Consider the following 22,200-nt stretch of genomic DNA (forward strand, 5'->3'; position numbering starts at 1 on the left):
ACAAAATAGAAAATTTCAAAGACATCAACAGGTTTCTAGAGATATATGAACTGCCTAAACTGAACAAGGAGGACATACACAATTTAAATAGACTAATTTCAAGTAATGGAATAGAAGAAGTCATCGAAAGCCTAGCAACAAAGAAAAGTGCAGGACCAGATGGGTTCTCAGCCGAGTTCTACAAATCCTTTAAAGAAGAGCACATTACATTACTTCTCAAAGTATTCCATGAAATAGAAGAGGAGGGAACCCTCCCAAACTCTTTCTATGAAGCCAATATCACCCTGATACCTAAACCAGACAGAGACACATCAAGGAAAGAAAATTTCAGACCAATATCCTTAATGAACATCGACGCAAAAATTCTCAACAAAATTTTAGCAAATCACATACAAAAATATATTAAAAAGATAGTGCACCATGATTAAGTGGGTTTCATCCCAGGGATGCAAGGTTGGTTCAACATCCAGAAATCAATAAATATCATTCACGATATCAACAGACTTGAAGTCAAGATTCACATGATTATTTCAATAGATGCAGAAAAAGCATTTGATAAAATACAGCACCCCTTCATGCTCAAAACACTAGAAAAAATAGGGATAGTGGGAACATTCCTTAACATTGTAAAGGCCATCTATGCTAAGCCCATGGCTAATATCATTGTAAATGGTGTAAAACTGAAAGCATTCCCCCTAAAAACTGGAACAAGGCAGGGATGCCCCCTTTCACCACTTCTATTCAACATTTTCCTTGAGACTCTAGCCAGAGCAATTAGACAGACCAAAGAAATTAAAGGGACACGAATAGGAAAAGAAGAACTCAAACTATCCCTATTTGCTGATGATATGATTATATACTTAGAGGAATGAGGAAATTCCACCAGAAAACTCTTAGAACTCATAAGTGAATTCAGTAAAGTAGCAGGATATAAGATCAATGCTCATAAATCCAATGCATTTTTATACATAAGTGATGAATCTTCAGAAAGAGAAGTTAGGAAAACTACCCCATTCACAATAGCCTTGAAAAAAATAAAATACTTGGGAATCAATCTCACAAAAGAGGTGAAAGACCTCTACAATGAGAACTACAGAACACTAAAGAAAGAAATTAAAGAAAACCTTAGAAGATGGAAGGATCTCCCATGTTCTTGGATAGGCAGAATTAATATTTTCAAAATGGCCATACTACCTAAAGTGCTATACAAATTCAATGCAATTCCAATTAAAATCCCAATGACGTACCTTACAGAAATAGAGCAAGCAATTATGAAATTCATCTGGAAGAATAAGAAACCCAGAATAGCTAAAGCAATCCTTCACAGGAAAAATGAAGCAGGGGGTATTGCAATACCAGAACTTAAACTATACTACAAAGTAATAGTAACAAAAATGGCATGGTATTGGTACCAAAATAGACAGGTAGATCAATGGTACAGAATAGGGCACACAGACACAAACCCAAATAAATACAATTTCTTGTACTAGACAAATGTGCCAAAAATATGCAATGGAGAAAAGATAGCCTCTTTAATAAATGGTGCTGGGAAAACTGGAAATCCATATGCAACAGAATGAAACTAAACCCCTATCTTTCACCCTGCACATAACTCAACTCAAAATGGATTAAGGACCTCAGAATCAGACCAGAGACCCTGCAGATTATAGAAGAAAAAGTAGGTCCAAATCTTCAACATGTCGGCTTAGGACCAGACTTCTTCAAGAGGACTCCCTTAGCACAAGAAATAAAAGCAAAAATCAATAAGTGGGATAGATTCAAACTAAAAAGCTTTCTCTCAGCAAAAGAAACTATCAGCAATGCCAAGAATGAGCCTACAGAGTGGGAGAAAATCTTTGCCAATCATACTTCAGATAGAGCACTAATCCCCAGAATCTATAAAGAACTCAAAAAACTCTACTCCAAGGATACAAATAACCCAATCAACAAACGGGCTAAGGAAATGAACAGACACTTCACAGAAGAAGATCTACAAGCAATCAACAAACATATAAAATAATGTTCCACATCTCTAGTAATAAGAGAAATGCAAATCAAAACCACCCTAAGATTCCATCTCACCCCAATTAGAATGGCAATTATCAAGAATACAAGCAACAACAGGTGTTGGCGAGGATGTGGGGAGAAAGGTACACTCATACATTGCTGGTGGGGCTGCAAATTAGTGCAGCCACTCTGGAAAGCAGTGTGGAGATTCCTCAGAAAACTTGGAATGTAACCACCATTTGACTCAGCTATCCCACTCCTTGGCCTATACCCAAAGGACTTAAAATCAGCATACTACAGAGATACAGCCACATCAGTGTTCATTGCTGCTCAATTCACAATAGCCAGATTGTGGAACCAAGGTAGATGTCCTTCAATTGATGAATGGATAAAGAAACTGTGATATATATATATATATATATATATATATATATATATATATATATATATATATAAAATGGAATATTACTCTGCCATAATGCCATAACGAATGATAAAATTATGGCATTTGCAGGCAAATGGATGCAATTGGAGAATATCATGCTAAGTGAGATAAGCCAATCTCAAAAAAACAAAGGTCAAATTATCTCTCTGATAAGCAGATGATGACACGTAATGGGGGTGGGAGGCGTTAGTGTTAGGGTTAGGGAGGGGGGCAATAATGGAGGAAGGAAGGACTGTATAGAGTGAAAAGAGGGGTGGGAGGGGTGGGGGGAAGGGAAAAAAATAACAGAATGAATCAAACAACAATGCTCTATGTAAATTTATGATTACACAAATGGTATGCCTTTACGCCATGTACAATCAGAGAAACAACATGTATCCCATTTGTTTACAATAAAAAAAAAAAAAAAAAAAAAAAAAAAAAAAGAGGGGTGGCAGGGGTGGGATGAAGGGAAAAATAACAGAATGAATCAAACAACATTACCCTATGTAAATTTATGATTACACAAATGGTATGCCTTTACTCCATGTACAAACAGAGAAGCAACATGTATCCCATTTGTTTACAATTATAAAAAAAATTCTTAGAGGTAAATCAGAACTATGATTCAATGATTTCAAAATATTGGGACACTAAGAAAGCAGTACTAAGAGGAAAATTCATTGCATGGAGTGCATTCAAGAAAATAATAAAAAGTCAATAACTAAATGACCTAACATTACATCTCAAAATCCTAGAAAAGAAGAACAGAACAACACTAAATGTAGTAGAAGACAGGAAGTAATTAAAATCAGAGCTGTAATCAATGAAATTGAAACAAAAGAAACAATTCAAAAAATTGACACACAAAAAGTTGGTTCTTTGAAAAAGTAAGTAAAATAGATAAATCCTTAGCCATACTAACAAAGAGGAGAGAGAAAGCTCAAATTACTGAAATTTGTGATGAAATAGGGAATATCACAACAGACACCAGCTACTTTGAAAATCTATACTCCCACAACATAGAAAATCTCAAAGACATTGACAAATTTCTAGGGACATATGATCCTCCCAAACTGAACCAGGAAGACAAACAATTTAAACAGATCTACTTCAAGCAATGAAATAGAAGAAGCCATCAAAAGCCTACCAACCAAGAAAAGCCTGGGACCAGATGGATTTTCAGCCGAGTTCTACAAGACCTTCAAAGAAGAACTTATATCAATACTCCTAAAAGTATTCCCTGAAATAGAAAAGGAGGGAACCCTTCCAAATTCATTCTATGAAGCTAGAATCACTCTGATACCAAAACCGGACAATGATGCATCAAGGAAAGAAAACTTTAGAACAATATCTCTGATGAACATAGACATAAAAATCCTTAACAAATTTCTGGCAAATCGCATACAAAAACACATTTAAGAAAAAAGTGCACCATAATCAAGTGGGGTCCATCCCAGAATGCAAGGTTGGTTCAACATCTGTAAATCAATAAATGTAATTCATCATATCAATAGACTTATGTTTAAGAATCATCTAATTATTTCAATAGATGTAGAGAAAGCATTTAACAAAATGCAATACCCCTTCATGCTCAAAACTCTAGAAAAAATAAGGATAGTAGGAACATACCTCAACATTGTAAAGGCCATCTATGCCAAGCCCATGGCCAACATCATTCTTAATGGAGAAAAACTGAAAGAAATCCATCTAAAAACTGGAACAAGAAGGGAATGCCCTCTTTCACCACTTGTATTCAACATTGTGCTTTGAAATACTAGCCAGAGCAATTAGACAGACCAAAGAAATTAAAGGGATAGTTATAGGAAAAGAAGAAGTCAAACTGTCACTATAGGACATGACCCTATATTTAGAGGATCCAAAAAACTCCACCAGAAAACTTCTAGACCTAATAAACAAATTCATCAAAATAGCAGAATATAAAAATCAACACACATGAATCTGATGCATTCCTATTCATAAGTGATGAATCTTCTGAAAGAGAAATTAGGAAAACAACCCCATTCACAATACACTCAAACAAACAAACAAACAAACAAACAAAATCAAAACTTGGGAATCAATCTAACAAAAGAGGTGAAAGACCTCCATCATGAAAACTATGGAATATTAAAAAAAGAAATTAAAGAAAATCTTAGAAGATGGAAAGATCTCCCGTGTTCTTGGATAGGCAGAATTAATATTGTCAAAATGACCATATTTCCAAAGGTGCTATACATATTTAAAGCAATTCTAATTAAAATTCCAATAACATTTCTCATAGAATTAGAGAAAGCAATCATGAAATTCATCTGGAAGAACAAAAGACCCAGAATAGCCAAAGCAATCCTGGGCAGGAATAGTGGTGCGGAGGTATCACAATACCAGTCCTTAAACTCTACTGTAGAGCAATAGTAACAAAAACAGCATGGTATTGGCACCAAAATAGCAGGGAAATGAAGGGTACAGAATAAAAGACACAGAGACAAACACACATAAGTACAATTATCTCATACTAGACAAAGGTGCCAAAAACATACAATGGAGAAAAAATTGCCTCTTCAACTAGTGGTGCTGGGAAAACTGGAAATCCCTATGCAGAAAAATGAAATTAAACTCCTATCTCTCACCCTGTACAAAACTCAAAATGGATCAAGGATCTGAAAATTATACCTGAGACCCTTCACCAAATAGAACTCAAAGTAGGCCCGAATCTTCCTCATGTTGGATTAGGACCAGACTTCCTTAATAAGACACCCAGAGTGCAAGAATCAATCAATAGGATAGATTCAAACTAAAAAGCTTTTTCTCAGGAAAGGAAACAATCAATAATATGAAGAGTGAGCCTACAGAGTGGGAGAAAATATTTTCCACACACACATCAGACAGAGCACTAATCTCCAAAGTTTATAAAGAACTTACAAACTTTTACGCCAAAGATACAAAAAACCCAATCAATAAATGCGCTAAGGAACTGGGCAGACACTTCATGGAAGAAGATATATAGGTGATCAACAAATATATGAAAAAGTGCTCATCATCTCTTAATTAGAGAAATTCAAATTAAAACCACTCTAAGATTTCATCTGACTCCAATTAGAATGGCTATTATCAAGAACACAAGCAATAATAAGTGTTGGCATGGATGTGGGGCAAAAGGCACACTCATACATTGCTGGTGGAGTTGCAAATTGGTGCAGCCACTCTGGAAAGCAGTATGGAGATGCCTCAGAAAACTTGGAATGGACCCACCATTTGACCCAGCTATCCCACTCTTTGGTTTATACCCAAAGGACTTAAAATCAGCATACTACAGTGATGCAGTCACATCAATGTTCAGAGCTGCTCAATTTACAATAGTTAGATTGTGGAACCAACCTAGATGTCCTTCAGTTGATGAATGAATAAAGAAACTGTGGTATATATACACAGTGGAATATTACTCGTGCATAAAGAAGAATAAAATTGTGGCATTTGCTGGTAAATGGGTGGAGCTGAAGAATATCATGCTAAGTGAAATAAGTCAAGCCCAAAAAAGTCAAAGGCTGAATGTTTTCTCTGATAAGTGAATGATGATATATGATGGGGGGTGTGGGGGGAGGGAGAGAAGAATAAAGGAACTTTGGATAGTGTAGAGAAAAATGGGGTGGGAGGGATTGGGGGATGGAAAGATAGCAGACTGAGACAGACATTATTACCCTATGTACATGTATGATTACATGAATGGTGTGAATCTACATTGTGTACAACCATAGAAATGAACAGTTGTACCCCATTTGTGTACAATGAATCAAAATGCAGTCTGTAAAAATTAAAAAAAACTATAAAAAAAGGAAAAAATGAAATATTTTAAAAGCAAAAAAGAAAAAAAAAAGATTCTACCACAAGTTATTTAATGTCAGTATTCATTAGCTTTTAGTTGCCATGACTAAAATACCTGACAAGAACAACTTAGAGGAGAAAAAGTTTATTCTGAGTTTATTCTGGCTAATGATTTCAGAGGTTCATTCCATGGTTGGCTGTATCCATTGATCTGGGACCAAGTTGCACTAGTAATTCAGGAGAGAAAGAGAAGAAAGTTCCTCCAGATGGAAAGAACATAATGAATAAAGTCATGGTGGCATAGGAAGGGATTAAGTTTGAGCCTAAGTATGGGTAGAGTCTCTCTTCTTCCTGGAAGTGAGTCTGATGTCCAACCAGTTTTATTTATGGTGACTTCAGCTGCAGGTAACAAAATATTTAATTAAAAGTATCTTAAACAGAAAGTGCTGTATTACCAAATGAGAAGTCTGAAGATGGGGAATTTCCAGATTCATTAACTATTTTGAGGGTGTATTCATCAACTCAGAGTTTGCCCTTTCCATCCTTCCTCCCTTGGCTTGATGACTTCTCCGGTCTCTCCTCTTTGTGTTCATACATGGGCTTGAGCAGATCCAGATATCTGGCATGAAACAGAAGCCAAGTGAGAATGGGAGTTTGCTCTTTTGCATTTCTTTTTATAAGGCCAGAATTTTTTTTTTTTTTTTTTTTTTAGAAGCCACCTTTCAAATCTTACTTGTTATGTCTCAATGGTTAGAACTATTCAGTTGTTCACTCCTGAATTATCTGTAGAAAACAGATAGGAAATTACCATGATTAATTTAAAACAACAATGAGTCTAAGGAATTTTTCACCTTAAAAGAACATTTCTCCTTTGATGAAAGAATTAAAACAGGATTATTTTAGTGAAAACCAATATTGGCAATCAAGCCATTGATAGTGTCTGTCATCTGCAGATGCAAGATTTGTGTTTTCCACTCAAGATTAAATGTTTGGGATAAGCAAACATACTAATGAATATTATCTTGACTTAAATGACTTATTTAAATTGTCATCTTCAAATAACTTCTGGTACTAAAGTATGGTTGGTAACTCAATACAAGAACAAAAATTGCCAGCCATTCACATGTGGGTCCCTTGAATTTTAACGTGGACTATTGTATGTCTTGATAACATAGGACCACAATATTGGGTCCAGAGATATGGCGTGGCCTCTACCTTTACCTCTAGACTCCCTGGTAGTCAGGGTAGTGTATGATTGATTGTATGATCTGGCTTATATTACAAGCTGAAAATGGACTTGGTTGATAAAATGGTATTATCTACTCCTCTTTTCCAATAATGGCACAGAATAAATCTCTTCTCCTTTTTAAAACTGATTTACTGTAGCACACTTCACAGATATTAGCAACTTAATACTTTCCTTCAAAAAAACTCTTAATTTTATATAAACCTAAAGGACAAAGAACTCAGTATCCTCCCTTGAAATACACTCCTGTTTGTGCTGTTACAAAGGTCAATTTTAACATTTGGTCAGTATGTAGCCTTCCTGAATGGGATGCTCATTTCCAAGAGTAACTTTGTAATGAATATTAACATCAACACATACTCTCACACCCTGTGTTAGAATTTAAAAAATGTTAAAGGCTAATTTATCCACAGTGGTGGGGGAAAATGAAGTTTCTGGACAAAGGGTAGAAATTCAACTATTTTCTTCTCTGCATTATGTTCTATTATTCACCGAGCACGGTGCTTTGACTCATTAGGTTAATCTCTTCTGTTTATGACATATTTCAGTATCCACACCTTTCTAGTTCTCGTGACTTTTGTTCAGATGCTTGAGTCAATTATTGTAGCTATTCATCAGTGTATTATGAAAATCTCTACATCTATATCCTTCAGTGTCTCTCATTATAAGCCCCCACCCCCAACTGCCTGATGGAATTTAAATAAAAAAAAAATGGAGGAAAAAGCAAGAAATCAGGATGGACTTTTATGGGGAAGACAAATCATCAGAGAAGATCTGAAAAAAATACGAAAACAATTAGGACAATGAGACTTCAAATGGCTGTTTAAGTGGGTGACCTTGGTAACCATGGAGATACGTAAGAGAATGAGGACAAGGTTCTAGCCAACACAGGTGCTGGGAGATCCTCCTTTCCCAGTCTGAATTTGTAATTTTCATTTTTAAAACTTTGGACAAAAATTTTTCTCTTAAATATTTACATCAGGATCTGTGGTCCACTCCAACATTTCCTGCTAAAAGAAAACATGCAAAAAAAGAGTAGGCAACAACGTATTTGAATTCTTTTCAACCCCTTACCAGCATTTTCTTTTTATATTTTAAAAAATATTATGGGTGGAAGATTCTCACGGAGCAAAGACCTACCAAGAATGAAGCAATGCACTATGCGTGTTTTAGTCATCTCATGTGGTCTTCCCCTAAATTCTAACATTTACTTCTTCAAAGCAAAGGGACTTAACCTTACAGAGTTTGAGTAATTTAATCAGTTTTCAAGTGGTGGAACTAGGACTAGATCCCACTCCTCTCTCACTGCACAACTTATCCTGGTTGTTCATTCATTCATTCATTCATTCATTCATTCATTCATTTATATGCAGTGCTGAGGATTGAACCCAGGGCCTCGCACATGCCAGGCAAGTGCTCAACCGCTGAGCTACAACCCCAGTCCCTGTCCTGGTTATTCTTTACCATCTTTTTTTTCAAGGGCTAGGTGAAGTTTAGAAAAGTAAAAAAAAGGGTCAGAAAGCCTTAGAATGAATGTATTGAACCTATGCATAAATACATCAGTTGAAAATATTTACGAAAAGCTATGCTTCCTTCTTTTAATTAATATAACTTTTTCTTGCTCTCTTCTTGTTTGGTACTAGCCTTAAGTAGAAACTATTATGTGACTTTAACATAAACATTTATGTTTTGCTTTTAATCAGTAGAGGCTTATTATACTCTCTTAGTAGAAGGCTAAATTGGTACAACCTTAGAACACACATTAACACTACATTTTTACCTGTCCTAAAGTGTTTACATTTTTTTTTTTTTTTTTTGGCAATGGGATTGAACTCAGGTGCACTTATCACTGAGTCACATCTCCAGTTATTTTTGGTGTTTTGTTTAGTGATAGGGTCTCTCTGAGTTGCTTAGGGCCTTGCTAATTTGTTGAGGCTGACTTTGAACTTGAAATCCTCTTGCCTCAGCCTCCTGAGCCACTGGGATTCGAAATGTTTATGTTCTTCAGCCTAATATGTTTAGTCTAAAGAAACAATCATATATTCCCCAAATTATGTTAAGGATGTTTATTACATCATTATTTGTGTCATTATTATAACTGCAAACAATTGAAATGACCAATGAGAAGAGATTGATTGAATAATCTATAGTCATGGTGAGATTTTGTGTGGCTATAACAGATCATGTTTTAGAAGAATAATCATTTGCATAAAGGTTTAAAGCTATTCAGTGAAAGTTTAGTTCACAAAACAATGTGCACAGTATAATTCTGATTATATTTAGGCTCATATAAATATATTTATGAAAAATATAATGTGCCTACATCTTAACTATGATTATGTGGAAAGAAATATAGATTTTAAATTTTTCTTCAAATTTGTTGTAGTGTCTACACAATAAACACATGTTGCTTTGTGGTCTAAATGAGTAATAAAAATTAAGATTTCAATTGGCAAAATAAAAAATGCTTTCCAACTTAAAGTCAACAAATGAATCACAGAAAGAATTGAATCCTTGAGCAGTTTTCAACTCATCTTTTCCATCCTATTTTTAGTTTGGCCTAGACATTGCAATATGCATATCCTCATGGTTTGTAGCTCAATTCTTTTGTCCACAACTTGTATCAGATTTCTAAATAAACCACTGAGAAAACACATCCATCCCTTAAAAATGTTTGAAGGAAGCTGCCTTGCATAAGAACCACGGGGGTGGGGAGGAATTAGCCAAGGATGTGCATCTCTAAGAAAACCTAAATTTTAATTTAAAAAAATATACATAAATCCCAAGACAGCTGCAACTCTGTCTTCCATGTCCATATGCCAAAAGGGAAATTGAAGTTGGAATTTGGAGGTGGGATTTCCACAATGCTCATTTGAGCTCCTCATTCCTTGACTTCATGTCTCTCCGCCTCTCGTCTCTCTTTGCCTCACTTACATAGAAATGAGGGGCAGGGAGGGGAATTTTATCCTCCTTCTTTCCCAGGACCTCTCTCTCCCTTTTATTCTTTAAATCCATTTTCAACTGTGACTTACGATCACTGTGTGTTTATGTTTAGCTCCTCAAATGCTTTGGCCAATAAACAACCTATCAGGATGCCAGGTGGCTTTTAGATCCAGCCACTGATACATTTTCAGAGTTGATACTTTGGGTTTATGTCTTACTTCAAACTACCAGATTCTGGATGGAAACAGAGCCTGCTTGCCTGGGCTTTTGGATCTCTTATGTTGGAACAGAAGCATAGAAGCAGTCACGAAGCCTTTGGCAAGCACAGTATTACATATTTCAGTAGGGATGTGAAAGAACATGTCTCGTCGGTTTGTTTTCTTCATCTAACAAGGCCAGTCTATTTATAAACAGTGGAGCAGATGCATTTTCCCCCTAAGGAATATACCAAATTATAAATGCATTCAAATTATTAATAATACCAGAAATTCCTTATGCATCATTTAGCCTGTCCTAGCTACTGTTGCAAGTGCTTCATGTATGTTACCTCACTCAATCCTTACACAGCTCTGTCAGCTGAGCACTATTATTATCACCGTCCCCACTTTACCAATGAAGATAGAGGCTCATAGTGCCCAGCCTAGAGTTATACAGCTAGTAAAGGCATAGCCAGATTTGGAACACAGGCTTTCATGCTCCATGGCCACATGACTGCTTTTGGCTATCTAGTAAGCTACAATATCGTATCAGAAAACTGACTTTAATAGCTGCACCATCCCAAACATCTCATCGAACTACAGTTAACAATGGGGGATGATAGAAAACTAAAAGGCAAACAAGTTTGACGCACTACTGATGTAAAAGGCACACAGCCCAGTCTTCCCAGGGTTCCATGTGACAATATAGTTGATGTCCTTCAGGAAATGGCCAGCTAAGTCTTTGTGAGCAGAGAACCTGAGAAACTGGTCACCCAACCCAAAGGAGGAGTGGCCATGCCTTTTAGATTATGGTAATAGGTCTGGATTGAGACTACAATCTTTCTGCAAATGTTAAACATCAGACTTGGAGTTTAAGCGTTTGTTCTACTCTTCATGAAGCAGATGACTTTATTTATTTAGCTTTTCTGACTTGTATTTCGTGTTAGTCTTATGTAACCGTATTGCTTACACTCTTTCCGTCTCTTCTATTTGGTGAATAAAATCAAAGCTCTTGAACCTGACCTACAAACACAAGGAAAATTGTGTTCCTGCCTCCTTTTTCCAGCTGCTCACAGCCCCTTTTTCTCTGTGCTCCATCCTCTCTACCCATGCTGGCCTTTCACAAGTCCCTTACACTTCACAGGGTCCCTCTGTGCCCTTCACGTTTTTTCCTCTCCTTCAACCTGGCTATTCATCCTTAACATCTTAGCACGAGTGCCTAACAAGAAAGTTTCTCAACCCCAAATTGGTTTCCCATCCTTTTACATCATGGCCCTTATTCAAATTCACCATTATAGATTTAGACATGATTATATTTTTAGTATTTGTCTCTCCCACTATGGTGAGCTTTCCATAAGGGCAAACTCAGGCTGTTTGGTTCACCATTCTTTAGCTCCTGGCATAGTGTCTATCAGATAATATGCATTTGATATGTACTTATTAAGTAAATGAATGAGCATTATTGTCATCTCTAAAAGGGACTCTAGGGTTGCTATGAGATTGAATGGGATTTATTCACAGAAATTCACATGCACACTTCCTGTCGTAGTTCTAGCACATTAGTGGACCTTGAATAAATGGTAATATTCTCCCCTTTTTTGATGTTAGTGATGCCAGTTTGGGTTGATTTTAGTTTCTCATAAGCCATGGGTAATGATAATAAATAATGGCTGGCGAGGAGGCTTGGTGTCGGGAAGTAGGAATTCCTGGAAGAATGGATAAACAACATGGATACAGGCAGAAAGGTGTGAATGTGAAATTTGAAGGAAAAGGGTTATTTTCATGGCTAAAAGTCAGGCGTTATGTGATAAAGTTACGATAAAAAAAAGTCTAGAGACTTTTGAATCAGCTTTGAGTGGGGTCTTGTTAAGGATTTTAGAAGAGTCTGATTTTGAAGTCATTTGCAAGTTTGCTTGAGAGGTTAGGGAAGTTTAGTGAGACCTTTCTACTATAGCAAGAAAGAAAATAAGGAATATGACTTCCATTATCAGTATATTTATGTAATTGGCCATCATTTCTTTTCCTTTGCTGACATTTTTTTTCCCCTCAGCATTTAAGTGCTGATAGTTTCCAGACTTCGCTTAATGTTATCTTCCCTTATTTTCTTCATTCTCCCTAAGTGCCTTGTTTTCCTAATATAATCATATGATTAAACTGTCTCTTTTATACTTGTATCAATTTGCCTTCCATTTAGAGCATAAGCTTCAGGTCCACCTAGTCAACACTTCCTAAAATTTCCCCGCGATATCTCAATCTTAATGTGTCTAAAATTGAACCTACTATGTCCCAAACCAGTGTACGCCTCCTTCTGTGTTTTTATCTGTAAGATGTGGCACCAGTGTCATCCATTGAGAAACCCAGTCAGAATCCTGGGATTCATCTTGAGGGCCTCTCCTGGACTCCCCCTCCCTGTCCTATGGAATCAGCATGACATTCGATGGATGTTTTCTTTAATCCCCACTTTCTGCCTCCTCTTTCCCATCCTCACTAATGCTGCATTATTTCAGGACTCCCACCTCGCCACGTTCTGAAAAGTCTCATCTTTGGTTGATATTCTTTTCTTCCATTTTTTTCTTCTTCTTTCAATAATTGTTTTCCTAAATGAAAATCTGCTTTATCTCTTTGCTCAAATTTCAGCTTCCCCTTTTCCCTGGAATGAAGTCTAAAAAGTTTCAACTATAGTTTATTATCACCTCCAAGACTGAGGAGAGACTCCTCTTCCCAGGAGAGGTTAGTTCAGACCCCTCTCCAGGTGTCACTTTCCCCTTAGTATATGGCTCTGTTCTCAGTCGATACTTTTGTCCGGTCATCTAAAGCTCTTTTGTTGCCCTATTTGACACCATTTGAAAATATTGAAAATTTCCTTTTATTAGTTTGCACACTTCAACAGCATATTCATTTTTGAATATCTAGTACCTAGCACAGTGCCAAATGTGGAGCAGGTTCTTAATTAGTGTTTGTTCAAATAAATGACATGAAGATTGAAAACAGACTTGAAAATGATTTTCACATGGGGAGTGAGAGAAAAAATCTGAGCCAGGAAAAGTATGAAAACAGTGATCAAAAAACAAACAAAAAACAAAACAAGAAAGAGTAGTCATTGAAATTAGAGAAAACAAAAATATCTATTGACATTGAATAAGAAGAGCAAGAGTGCAGAGCATTTAAGTATTTATCTAAATGATTTCTAGAGAAGGAAGAAGTCCAAAGTGTCTGACATTGTAGAAACCTTAGAAAAAAAAGGAGAAGAAAAGATATTTTAATTGGATAATTAGAAAGCAGTATGGAGATTCCTCAGAAAACTTGGAATGAACCCACCTTTTGACCCAGTTATCCCACTCCTCAGTTTATACCCAAAGGACTTAAAATCAGCATACTACAGTGATGTAGCCACATCAATGTTTACATCAGCTCTTCACTGATGCCCTTCAATAGATGAATGGATAAAGAAACTGTGGTATATATTCACAATGGAATGTTATTCAGCTATAAAGAATAATAATATTATGGCATCTGCAGAGAAAGGAATGGAATAGGAGAATATCATGCTAAGTGAAATAAGCCAATCCCAAAAAACCAAAGGCCGAATGTTTTCTCTGATAAGTGGATATTGATACATAATGGGAGTAGGGAGTACGGGGTGAGAGAAGAATGGAGAAACTTTAGATTACATAGAGGGAAATGAGAAGGAGGGGGGCGGGGATATGAAAGATGGTGGAATGAGACAGACTTCATTACCCCATGTACATGTACGATTACATGAATGGTATGAATCTACATCATGTGTAACCATAGAAATGAAAAGTTGTACCCTATTTGTGTACAATGAATCAAAATGCAGTCTTTAAAAATAAAAAAATAATAAAACATTCATGTGCAGCAGTTAATCCAAATAACTTTTGTTCATAAGAGTTAATAAATCTCCGGTAAGTAAAGCTAGCTTTTAAATATTTAGTAAAATATATAAAAATATGTTCAAAATTGTCAGCATTTAAATATAATGGATATTTTTGCTTGAATCTACCAGTCGGACAGGTTATATTGTTTCTGGTAGATGTCCTAAGGCCATAAAACAGTTGCTTCTTTGAATAAAAAAGAAAGTCATGGGTAGCTTTTGGGGGAAGAGTTTTAAAAATTAGTGGGTGGGAGATGGAAGCCATATGATAAAGATGGAGATGTGTGGTAACGAGGTTAAGGTAAGAGGTACTGCTGATAGAGAGAGGAGTAAGACACAGTTCACATGGGAACGTAGGAAGAGAGAGAAACGCTGCTGTCTCCTTTTCTTCCCAAAGGATGCATATATGAAAATTACTTCCTCTGCTTAATTGGGTAAAGTTAAAGAATGTGATGTAGTTACATTATACAATCCTCTTTATACCAAGTACTTCTGACACTTAGGGAAATGGTAGGGTAACCGTAGTATGGTGGGACCTGGGTTTGGTCTGGGAAAAGTGATACATGGGCACACCCACCTGAGAGAGAGAGAGAGAGAGAGAGAGAGAGAGAGAGAGAGAGAGAGAAAGAGAGGAGAGAGAGAGAAGAGAAAAAGAAGAAAAGAGAGACTTGTATATATAAGTCATTTATGTTTTCAAATATACTTACTGCATAACCTAATTTTACCATCATTACTCAAGAGTTTTAAGATTGGATGGAAGAATAATGGGTTCATTTATGGTGGAGGTAAGTAAGCTGGAACTTTTGGTACTGGAAGTCCCCAGTGTACTTTTACACTTAGTGATTATACTGCTGTAGTATAGTCTAACAACTCTGACGAATTTATGACAAAGGTTTGTGACTAGTAAACTAAGGGTAGAGTTTTTCTGGGCTTAGTGATGGCGAGAGAGAGAGAGAGAGAGAGAGAGAGAGAGAGAGAGAGAGAGAGAGAGAGAGAGAGAGAGAGAGATGATTGATCAATTTGATTTGTTTGGTAACAGTTGTACAGAGTGAGCAAAATTTTGGGTTTTCTCTTCCACCAAAATAAACTCAGTATCCCAGTGGTTATTTTTGCTCGACTATTCATTCCTAGAATGTACCCTCCATGAGGTCATAGCTCCTTTGGACTGGGCAATGACTTTTAAAGCTCTGTAGTCAGCCAAGGATTTTAACTAGGAAAGTCCCAAAGACCCAAGGACAACCTGTTCTTAGGGTATTCTCCGCTGGCACAGGAAGTGAAGCGTCTACAACAAAACCTCTTGCCATTTCTCACCAGATTTCCAGTTGAATTTTAGGGGGCTCAGGATTTGGTTCTTTAGTAAGACATCTGGAGGAATTTGAATCTGACCCTGGAGAATTTCACCAGGTTAGTAGAAGAGAGAAAGCAGTGATGTTGCCCTGTGCCCTGAGGAGACTGTCACTTCAAAGCACCGGGTTTTGGTGCTGGTTTGAAGCCTGCCACCACATCCACAAGGGAAAAAAACTAGTCTGACTTCTAATGCCCATTACACTCTGATATGACTCTCCTTTTGTCTTTACCACATTCTTTACATGTCATGCCAGAAAAATAATAATTCTGTGAACCTTTTTACCCCCGATAAATGCTCACACAATGAATTTAATTAAAATCCCCTTTATCTATTATGCTGAAAACAAGGAATTAACAATATCCATTAAAATGACTATTACATTCACATCAAATGGATTTTTACACCCTACTAAAATGATAGGAAGGGAGCCATAATCATGTGAGGCCCAATATGGTATATGAATTTTAAACCTTGAGAAACCCTAAATTATTTTAATCTCCAAAGGTAATTATCATAAGTGTCAGTCAAAACTTCTCAAGGCCTATTTTTGTTGAACAGAAAGAAACAAATGAGACTGTGAAAGCTTGCTTTAAGTTTTATGAACTCTTCATTAACTCCTATGTTACTGGTGGGCTGTCAAGTTCATTTTTAAGTGTGTCAGAGGACCTGAAAGATAGTTTTCAGAAAAGATAACCAGGAAAGAATGGTCAGTGGATTCAAAAACAGTTCCATCTTTTCTTGAATTAGAATTGCTTGGCTGATAATGCCAATGACTTTTTAATTATAGCTATAGATTCTACTTTTTGATACAACTTTATAAATAACTATAGAGTAATCACTGTATGATAATATTCAGTTTTCCATAATGAGTCAAGTTGTTCCTCCTCTGGGCACTTTCAACAAGTAGCATTCCAAAGCCACATTTCAGGTTGAGACAAGAAGTAAATAAAGGTTGTGATCTCTCTTATGAAATCAAAGAGTGTATTTATCAAAACCAAATGCTTTAGCTCAGCTAAAATTTGTCTGAGAAAAGGAAAAAAAACCGTATCATTTCTTGAGAAGAGAGAACCAAGTTTTGATTGAGGCATTATATTGAAAGATGATGTCAACAAGAGAGACAGAACTTATTTTGGTTCTTCTTCAACAATATATTTAACCCAAATTATGCATTCTAAAGCACTTTGGGGGCTGACTGCATTATCTAGGATTGGGGTGCATGTTCTAGAGCACAAGTTTTTGCACATTCCCCCTCCCTTGTGACACCAATCATCACACAGCTCAAATTCCAAATTTCAATTAGAAGCAAAGCAAGTAATTTAGAAACATCAGCCCAACTATACACAGCTTGCAAAGTTGTCCGAACATTGTGTATTAACCTGTTAGATGTCTAGAATTGACCTCACACACCAGACAAGCAGCCTTGTTTAAACCCTTCTCACATCGCATTAACCCAGGGCTCAATCTTTATTCCTCTCCGATTATTTTATTGCCTTATCTAATACTTGTCCCTTCTCTATTGTTGTGTGGGGGTGTCTGAAAGCCTGTCTCATTGAGCCTGCTGCTACTCCATTATGTTTTTGAACAAACGCTATTATATTGTCCTAATAACCACAGCTGTGTAAGCAACTATCAGTCTCTTTTATTGTGGTATAATTTCTATATATGAAAGTCATTTGCCCTCAGTGTCTGCTGATGATTTCCATTGTTTGTATTGAAACATTGCTCAACTCTTAACCCTTGGCTCTCATCTGCCCTCTTTTTCCCTCCCTCTCTCCCACTGGAACAATTTTAGCCTTTATTCCAAAATACTATTTAAAATGAAGGGCTTTAGCCCTTCGGTGACCAGAAAGGCAGAGTGAAGAGACAGACTTGCCAGTCTACAAAAGCATCTCATTTGATGCCTCCTTTCTGGGACATCACTATCATCTAAATGTAGTGGTTGCCATGATGATAGTAGATAGCCTTCGAGAGTGCCAAGGGGTTAAAGGGAAACCCAGGACTGGACACTGTCTTTGGACTGTGTTGCAGAGCCAGCTGGTGGTTCCAGTGATGTTACTCAGATGGAAATTTACCCACATCAGTGGTGTTTGGAGCAGAGGCAGATTCTGACCCCAGACCTGGCTATGAATATGGAAGGCCATTGACATCCCAGTTGGTGGTCTCATCATTATTTCCTGGATGCCATACTTTCCTGGAGAAGATTTTGAGTGAGTGAGACTCTGAAGCACAAGAGGCAGAATGGGGATGAATATCTGTTTTATCTCTTCCAGTGTGCAAAATTACTGCATTCACGAACGAGGAAACTAAGGCTCAGAGAGGTTAGGAGGTACTACTCAGTCAGAAGTGAAGAGGTCGATTCAAACTCTAAACCTCCTTCTGTCATATCTCTCAAGTCCAGCTTGGGCAGCCCAACCTCTCTGCGTGGTCATCTGGTGGGTTTTTGTGATGGCAGAGGTGTTGGAGGAAGCCCTCATGGGCACTCCGGCATTCAGACTCTGGGCCAGGCATTTGTGGAATGAATGCTGATAAGCTGTAGTTGTACACCTGTGAGCTGGGAGAGGTGTCCAGAGGTGACTCATTTGGAACAATTGAGTCAGAGTGCCATAGCATCTGCAAATAGTGCTTACAGCTCCAGATTAAACCAAGGGCTTCGTGCATGTTGTGTCATTAGCTATATCTGTTTGTGATGTATGTTCATGTCTATGTGTGTGTGCTGTTAATGTTGTGATTAGTCATGGGTTTATCCTGATCCTAATTTTGCAGTAAACTTAAAACACCATGAGAGTAAATGCCAAATTCTGTTGGCCCTGTCTTCAAAGTCCTGAAATCTGACTACTTCTCACCACCTGTACTGTTACCACTTAAGGCTACCACCATCTCTTGCTGAGATCACTGTGAAAACTGATTTTCCACCTTCCCCTACTTTCCTTTTCCACCCAGGCAACCAGAGTGCTCCCTCTAGACCACAAATCAGACCCTATTGTATCCCCCATCAAAAATCTCAACTGGATGCTCCACACATGCATCATTCACTCCACACATGATCCCTTAGAGCCTGTAAGCGTCTGGGTGGTCAGAACTCTGCCCACCTTAAGACCTGCCCACTATCTCTCCACCCTTGCTGGGCTCCTGCTCTGCTCTCCTCTCACTGGCTCTTCAATATTCTCCACACACAGTAAAGGTGCTCACAGTCGGAATCTCTGCACTTGTTCTTCCCCTGCCTGACCGCTCTTCCTTCCATGGCTGGTCCTCTCACATCCTTCAGAGCAGAAAGGGTTTTCCTGTTCCCCATCCCAAACAACTCCACCCCGCACATTTTCCTTTTACCTCTGACTCTGATTTATTTTTTCTTCAATGCACTTACTACTGTTTGACAACATATTATTGATTTAATGTTTATCTGTTTCCTTTGGTTTACTTTATTGTATGTCTCCCCTTGTAATAAATAAGCTCTAATCTCTAAGAGAGCTTCTTAGAGATTCTTTCTTTCTTTTTTAATCATCCTGCCTTCTGGGTCTAAAGTACCAGATACATAGTAGGTTCTCAATAAATATCTTCAATAGGTTAATGCATTATTGCAATTTATTAAAATCTTTAAAAGAATGCCTCTCATGAATGAGTTAGGAAGCATGTTATCAGAGCTCTATTAAGCACTTACCAAATACTTATTAAGTTCAATAAGATGTAAATAAGGTAGTCTGTATTTGAGGAACTCTGGCTGGAGGGGAAGAAATAAAGTTAAGCACGATGACAGAAAAAGGTGGGGAAAGTTAGAAGTTGCCTGATCTGGTCAGAGGAGAGGAGATTAAAGTGGGAGGAAAGACATTTAAGTTTTCTGGAGATTTCTAGAAGAAGTTACATTTTAGCTGAGTGCTAGATTTATCTAAAAGAGAGCATAGGAGAGGACAATGTAACTAGGGGGAGCTGAGAATGCAGACAGAGTGAGAGAGAGAGAGAGAGAGAGAGAGAGAGAGAGAGAGAGAGAGAGAGAGAGAGAGAGAGGGAGAGGGAGGAGACATTTGTACTTGGCCCCATTTGAGCCCCATTGTTCTTGAGTGAAGAAAGGTGGCATTTCAAATAAGCACAGACAGGTGTCAGGTTTCTTGGAGAAACAAAGAAAAGAAAATATTTTCACCCTGGAATCTTTAAAGAGCTTAAAAGTTACTAAAATATTTGGAAGTATTTCCTAATAGTGCTTTATGAAGTTTAGAGGGAAAAGCAGACAGTGTAGGCTTTCTCATTTTATTACTGGGAGACATTTTGAGGTACTTGATTTACTCTAGAGGTGCCATGCATGTTGAGATTTTAAATAAAGAAAAACGTCAGAGGCAAGGTGGTTCTGATCTCAGATCTGAGAACAAGAGCTGGCATCTACTGATATTAGTATCAGTTGACGTGAAGTTGATGTGGGACCTTTAAAATGGAAGTTCTGTACTAATATGAGAGTCTCACTCAAGCGTCTTCCACGACTGACAGCACTGTGTCCCACGAAGGCTCCTTGAAGTAAGGACAGTTGCCCTTCTGGGGATTTGAACTTGCGATTTTAGAATACCTGTGAGCATCACCTACAGGTGATTTTTCTGTACTATCAGTAAAAGACTTTTTCTTTACTACCAGTGAAATGGATCAATCGATAAATCAATAATCTATAGACCAATACAGGCACATTGGGGCAGGGTGGTAGAACCCTGTTGGAATTTGCATGTTTTTAGAGTTGAACTTAAGTCTGTTGTACTGGCCTAAAACATCAGTATTGACTCTTCCCAAAATCTCAGACATGTTTATTAGATCCAGTTGGAAAAACAAATAAACAAACAAAAAAACACAACCAAACTCACTAAAAATAACTCACTGGATGAACACAGTTTTTTAAACTTCTGGAGGGAAAGTTCTTAGAGCCTTCCCAGCTCTTTATTCCCTCAGAGTTCATCGTGACCAAATTCACAAAACTGTTTTCTGGCGTTACTGGCAATTGCACAAGCAGATTATCATGTAATGCTTTGATCTTAGTGACTGTGAATTAAATAGAGTTGTACTTTGTCAATACTTAAAAAGGAGGACCACAAGGAATTTTAAAGGTCTATAGCAATGAATTTTACTAATTTAATACAAGGAAGACCTAGAGTGCAGGAGTTGTCTGGGAAAGATCTCTTGGTTGACCAGAAGTTCAATCATTAAACCATTATCCCTGGTATCAAATTTTAAAATGTGACAGTAGTGAATCATGGTAACTTTTAATTTAAAAACCTCATAAAAAGGATACTTAGTATTTAAGAAACACAGAGCCCCAAACAAAGGTTCAATAATCATGTCAGTGCAAGTGGTTCTTCTCTTTATAGATCAAAACAAATCCAACCAGCCAACAAACAGTTCATGCATCTGAGTCTGTTCTTAGTTCCGTATTTGCATCTGCCTAGTAGAAACACCAAACTCCCTGCATGGGGTGAACACTCATCATTTTATGTCTTTCTCTATTCCAAATACTGTTTCTGAGCCCTGGTTTTCACCCTAAAAATTGGAAAGCTGTCGGGGTGCTACATATATAACCAAGGTGGTGTCTTTGATACCCCCATTTACTTCTTTTCCTAAATTCATCTATTTTTTAATCCATTGCCTCCACTTCTTGAATTTTCCATTTCCTCTTCATTCCCAGGACTTTGATTCAGACTCTTCCTACATTGTAACACATATGGAGGTCAAGAACCCTCCTCAACAGTCTCGGTTCATCCTTTCTCCAGAATATTGCTGAAATTATAGACTCCCTAAAATCCTATTTTGCCATGACACTCTTGTCATAAAATTCAAACTCTGTGCCTGGATTTATTGCCTGCATTATTCCCCCATGATTCTTCCTGCTACTCTGGTAGCTCCTTCACACATATCATCTGGTTCTCTTCTGTACCACATCACACTCATTCTATTAGAATACTTATCATCAACACTGAACTGGAACACAGGAAATCTGGGTCTAGGCTTATGAATTATACACCTGAACTTGGGCCTCTTATTCAACTTCCCTGGACTTCAAGTCAAATACTAACCCAAATAAACCTGCTATAGCAATATCACACAAAGTAAATTCAAAGGCATACAATAGCAACAACAACAACAAAAAACCCCACATAATTTTGAGAATCACTTGAAATAATGAAAGACTAGAATCATGAAGAAACTAAAACATTCTTAGAATCAAGATGTCAGAATATAGGTAGGCTAGAGATCTCAGCTCTTTTGCAGTCTAGAACCAAGGAAATGAAAGAGGAGCTGAGAGGTGAGGTAGGCGACAGAGATAACGCACTGAGACATGCCATCGGACTG

The sequence above is a fragment of the Sciurus vulgaris genome (genome assembly GCF_902686455.1).
Source record: "Sciurus vulgaris genome assembly, chromosome: 2".
NCBI lineage: Eukaryota > Metazoa > Chordata > Mammalia > Rodentia > Sciuridae > Sciurus > Sciurus vulgaris.